Consider the following 6,273-nt stretch of genomic DNA (forward strand, 5'->3'; position numbering starts at 1 on the left):
TCTTCATTCTTCACCAAAATAGAATGACTTAAAGTCAAAGCAGCTTTGGATTGGAATGACACAACAGTATATAAGTGTTTCCAAATTTTTAGTGTTTTGCACATTTTGAAATAAGAAGAAGAATTATTGCCAAAACTGTAGGTGTACCACATCAAAATCCTTAGAATGACAAAAAAATAGTCTCTTCATGCAGTTGAGAACATTTAAAAACATTCTTGCTGTGGACATAGTGAAAATTAAAATAAGTATTAAAACCACCATAATTTAAATCAAAATGTAAAGCCAGTATTGAAAATGAGTATTTTTTTTTTTTGTATCCTGCTAATGTTTTCTAAACATCAGTAACATTCATCTAAGAAATGAGAACCAGAAATGAAACTGTATGCAAAACAATTGACTCAAACAGGGCATGAATGAAGTTATCCTATGGATTTTTTTTTCCAAAGTGAATAAAATGCTATATGAAACAGAGAGTGTTTGTTCTTTAACTTAATGTCCTGCATGTTTGGGGCACATAAATAATTTATTCAGACAAATCCTGAGCTCCTGCACTTTAACCTGTACATACAGGTACAACCATAAAGAGAAGAGTCAACCTCCCCCACACACACCTGTATATGTAATGCAAAACCCACGTCCCCCCTGGTAGTCACAGCACTGTGAAAGGGACCGTAAACCTCCTGTCATTAATTATTTGGACACTGCAGGACCTAATGGATGTCCTTTTGTGAATAAAAATTATTCAATCTGATAAAGCTTTCTTAAAAGTAGAGAAGCTTCTGAGTAGAGATGAGAGAAATCACTTACTCTTTACTCATGTCTTACTTTCACTTCCAATATTTTGACAACGTGCTTTCCAGATTCATGATTTCTTTCAGTTTGCAAGGAAAGAATTTTTATTTTGTCTGTTTGTTTTATTTAAAGAGACAGGAATGTTTCTGTGGTGCGAGGGGTTGGCTTTGATGTACAGTTGAACACTCACACAGCCATTCACTCACACCCTGCACCTGTTTCCTGAGCTTGGCTGATTGTTCCACAAAAATAAAAACATAAAATCCAAAAAATTCAGTATTTTATTCACAACAAAGGGCCAAACTGCATTCTGTGGTGGATTCACTGCTACTGGCCACCCCAGGGCATCTCCTGGCTATGTCCCCCAGAGATTGTCCCAGCAGTGTCCCCCACCAAAACCCTGCTATTCTCATGCAATTTCCATCTTCCTTTCTATGTATGCTTTATTCTAACAAAAAGGGGTTTGTGTGTTGTTTTTTTTAAAATCAGATACAAAATATCAAAGCAGAATATATGTTTTAACTTCTTTTTCAGAACATGTAAAAGGAAAATTTTAATCTTTAAAAATAGTTTCTGCAGAAAAGTGTAAAGGAGCATTGACCTACCTGCTTCCTTCATTATTCTAATGATTTCATTAAAACAATACCAAAAAGAAAGGTTTTCTTCCTAAACTAAGAGTCTGTATCATTTTAAAAGATTAAATTAGCACTTAGAGAAAAGATAACTGAGTAATTTCTGTTACATTGCATGGAGTTTCAAAACAGGGTGGATTATTTATTTTACTATTTTGAGATGTACACATAATATTTTTCTAGCTTGAACCTCAAAAACTCAGTAAATAATTTATATTTTTCTGTGGCATAATATATATTAAATAATCAAATATTTTAAAAATAATGTACTTAACTAACTTAAACAACAGAAAATTTAGTGTCTCAAGTTTTCATTTTAATAGCTATTTAAAATTAAATCAGCATTTATCGGATTTTTATCTGCATACAGATAAATTGGGCATAATTGATGCTAAAGCAGCAAAACTGAAGATGCTAATGGTTGCTAATTTTGTCTTTCAGTTTGCAGCTTACATCTTATAGGGACCAGTGAGCAATCACAAGCAACAACAGCATGCTAATCTGATTCAACTAAGTTTGGAAGTATTTGTAGTGACTTTTCGCAAGAGCATAATTTTCAGACAATCTTCCTTTGTGTGACAAGGAAAATAAAACCCATCAAAAATGTGTGTTAAAGAATATAAAGCAGGTGCAGGTAAAATATGCACATAAAACCCACCCTTTTTTTTAAGATGTATTTAACAAATAAAAGGATGTAGAAGGATTTTTAAAAAGGGGGACACAGTTTCATAGAAAATAGATATGTGCTGTACACACCGTGTTCTTTCCTACTGCCCCAAATGTAAAAAAGAAAAAATTGTACTATTGGCCTTTTAGTAAAATTAATAATCCTTCATAATAGGCCAGATGAAAATGAAACAAACAAAAATCCCCTGAGAGGCTAAACTGAAAAAAAAACCAAAAAACCTGCTTATTCAAACATAATCTGTGAGATCACAGCATAAAGCAGTGACAGAAAGCAGGGTCAATCATTAATTGTGACTTTCATCTTAGAAAGATTAAATAAATATCTTTGACACATGACTGACTGTCATTGTTCAAGAAAATATCTTTCAGCATTAATGTTGGCAAAGCTGCCTCCTATTTTTCTATGGAAAGAACACACTAACTTCATTTTTGTTATTGTCTTATAAAAAAGGAGGACCATAGATCTCCCTTTCCTTTTGCGACTTATTTCAATTTCAGTAATAACACGGAGTAAAGGAAAGGGACCCAATTAAATTGCAGATCATGAAACAAGATAATGAAATAAGATGTCAAGAAGCTGTCAATTCAAAATGCTTAGAGTTCTTTAAAGGAAACTTCACAAGGGGTAAAATGTGATTTATTTCTTTATTATTTATTCATCAAAACACAGAAATCCAAATTGTGAAGCACAAATTTGCAACCCACTGCTGAGAAACAAATCACATCCCTGCTTTCCTTTGGACATCATTCAATTTGTCTTTATCTTCCCTCCCAGTTATTCTGTAGATGTTGACTTCTTGGTAGTGTATTAAAACCAAAAATTGAGAAAGGGCTGGAGTGGAAGGAGTCTCCATGGAAACAGTAGTTAAAATTGGGTAGTAAAATATGCTAGCATAAAACTGCATCTCTCCACAGCTCCTAATAGAAATTGTTAAATAAATAAATAGCCAAAACTATATAAAATATTATACAGCCATATTTGTGACCATATAGGTCTTCAGCATCATCTTTATTACATCAAATGTCACACTGAGATGACAATTCTGGACAAAACAGCACACCCTGAGGTATTTTTTGTTCTTGTTCTCCTCTTAAGCAAATAATTGCAACTACCAAAGCATGCACTCAGGACAGAATGCAACAGCAAAAAGGAAAAATAAAATTTTCCTGAAATCCAAGCAAATAATATATTGCAATTCATCTAACAAATCTCCTTTTTGTAGTGAGAATAATGAGGTAGAGCTACAAAGAATAAGCAGGAAAAAAATCAAAACAAAACCTCCAAAACCTAAAAGACTTGAAAGGAAGAATCATATTCACACAAATTACATTAAAACAAAGAATAAGTGGATTAGCACTTCTAAAGCAATAAGACATATAAGAATAAATCCATGCTATCAAAAGGAACCTAAGTGAAATATAGATGTTCTACATGACAGCTGATACAACACAGTAAGATCAAAAAGCTGAGGCCTTGACAAATTGAAAAAGTCCTCCAACTTAATGCTTTCATTGGCCAATCAAGCTGATACAGGAAAGTAATTCCATAAATTAATCCCATTACTTTCTTTATGTATGTGGTTTTATGGTTCACATACTCTTTTTCTGACACTTTTGAAAACTACTTTTTCAACTTCTTAATAGAAAGTCAATAAGCTACCAATATTCTCTCTAGATGGGAACTGAAGCACAATGGGATTAAGAGCCAAGAAACGACAAAATTTCACATTTAATTAATGGCTCAGACAAATCCTTTCAAGTCCAGCATTTTGCTCCAAGTTTTTTGGATAAAGCAAGTGTAACCTCAGGAAGGTCAGCAATACGTTGGCTTTTCTGCCCAGTGTTGTAACAAGCAGGTATTAGAAAATAACCCTATTCCTGCAGTCATTTACTGGCAAGAAAAATGCTGAAAGCTGTTAGGAATGACAGATTTTTCCTTGTTACACCAAAGTACTAAAGTACAGCTAAATTCAAGTCACTGACATTTACAGAACAATTCTATTCTTAGTGGTAATGTAAAGTAAGAGTTGTTTAGATGCCATTTTCTTTACCTCTGTTGTTTCCAGAATCTTCTCCTTGGGAAGAATAAAGAAGACTAAACTTTCCACGTCTTTTTTGTTCATTGCAAAAAATGGCATAGAAGGTCCTTAAGGCACCACTCACTTTTTTTGAAGACAGCAGTTACTTGGCAGGAGTAGGTCCTGGTTCTCAGCTGATTAACCTTTTCTGTATTTCTTTTTAAAGTTTTAAGGACATTGTTGCTTATGGTAAGTTTCCCTAGTGATTCAGTTGTAACAAACATTGGCAATCTACCACTTAAGGAATTTAAAATAATTTCAAACAAGATTCAATTGTCAGCTCATTGGAAAAAGGCATCTTAACCTCTATTTTGAAGCTGGTTTAAGCCACCGAATACAAATTAGTGTAAATGTAGCTGTATAAATGTTTAATGTGAATGGTAAAATGTATGAAAAAAGTAATGACATGAAAACAATGGTTACATATTAAATTTAAAGCAGTACATTTTAAAATTTATAGATATAATTTACTGGAATAGATTATATGCTGTTTTATATTCAAGTACTTATTTTTACAATATGCAGCTGTATTAACATTCATCTCTATCTTACTATTTAAATCCTCTGAGTTTTATTTGTGTAATAAATACTACTAGCAATAAATATTTTAGGGAATAAAAAAACCCTAAAACATTTATTGCTATTTTCTCCCCATACTCTCAGTGAACTTCAGTTATAGGATTTGTAAATGAAAATGTGATTAATCTGAAGAAGGGATCTGCATTTTGTGCCATAGATTTCCCCTACAACCAAGACTTAGCCTGGTTTAAGATTATTTTACAAAAGTAATTTACATAAAGATGCTGGAATTCAACAGATACTGTCTGAAGGACTCTTAAGTAGAAAAGAAAAGACTCACTAAATCATTATAAAATTGCCTCTATCAACCAGTTAGCTTTAAGATCATTCTTGTTCACTTTTCTGATGGTATCACCTGTTTTCTCACTTTACATATTAATAATATATTACTTCTCATTCCTATTACAGCTCAAACATACTCAAAAACCTGCGAGTAGAAGAGATTGCAGGTACATAAATGCAGAAAGGAGTGGAGCAGTGGGGGTGATACTGCATGGAAACAAGTCTGTTTCCCACCTTGAGACAGGACAGGAAACTGTTCCAAACTACTTGCTCACTCACAGCCCTCTACTTGTAGTAGTGCAGTGCTATGGCCTCTAATCCACTGCCCATCATGAGTAATCAAAGCTGATGACTTCAAAGCTGAACAGGAGCAATCTCTTCCCAGCTGGAACTCCACATAGCATCAATACCACTGTAGTATATGATGTAGATAATTCATGCTTAGGAAACTGTATAAAAATTATAAAGATCCAACCATGCATCTGACCCCCATGGCCAGAAGCAGGGCTTTTCATTCCAAAAGATTTCTCAGATTCGCCCAGATAAAATCATGACCATTAACGAATGAATGAGTCTTTCCTGGGTGATCAGTGACCATTTCCAAACAATGTCCAGAACATTCACCGAACAACACCTGGGAGAGATTACATGGAAAAACAGGTGATGTCCTGGCTACAGCTGAAAGGAAGACACTTTCGAGGAGCCCAGACAGCCATCCAAACCTATGGACTGACTTTTGTACCGAACTGAATCTGTATAGTTCCTGTTATACATATGTAGGGACTTACAGAAGTCTTAGGTCATTTCTGCTGCAGGCAGAATAAACTGTATATAAGCTGGCTACCTGGAGCAGTTGGTGTGACACTCTGGGGAGATGCTGACACTACGTCGGTCTGACCCAAGTTCATCCAGCGTCAAAGTCCAGCGTTGATGCTGTCTTGGCTGTGGTGGTTTTATAATATTCTATTTTTGGTCGTCGATCTAATAAATTTGTAGGTTTTTTTTATAAATTTGGCTGCTGATGTGATCATTTACAACACCACTGTCTCAGCTGCCAGCCTGACATGGATGTTACCTGGTGTCACCAGGCAGCAATGCTGATCACAACTGCCTGACGCACTGTTACCCACAGGATATCTCTGTGTTTCTGTGATGATGGTTATCCTGAGGGGCAGCTCACACTTACACGGGACTGACCTGTTTACTGACCATCTTTGTGACCT

Source organism: Serinus canaria, chromosome Z, assembly GCF_022539315.1.
Source record: "Serinus canaria isolate serCan28SL12 chromosome Z, serCan2020, whole genome shotgun sequence".
In the NCBI taxonomy this organism is placed as follows: Eukaryota; Metazoa; Chordata; class Aves; order Passeriformes; family Fringillidae; genus Serinus; species Serinus canaria.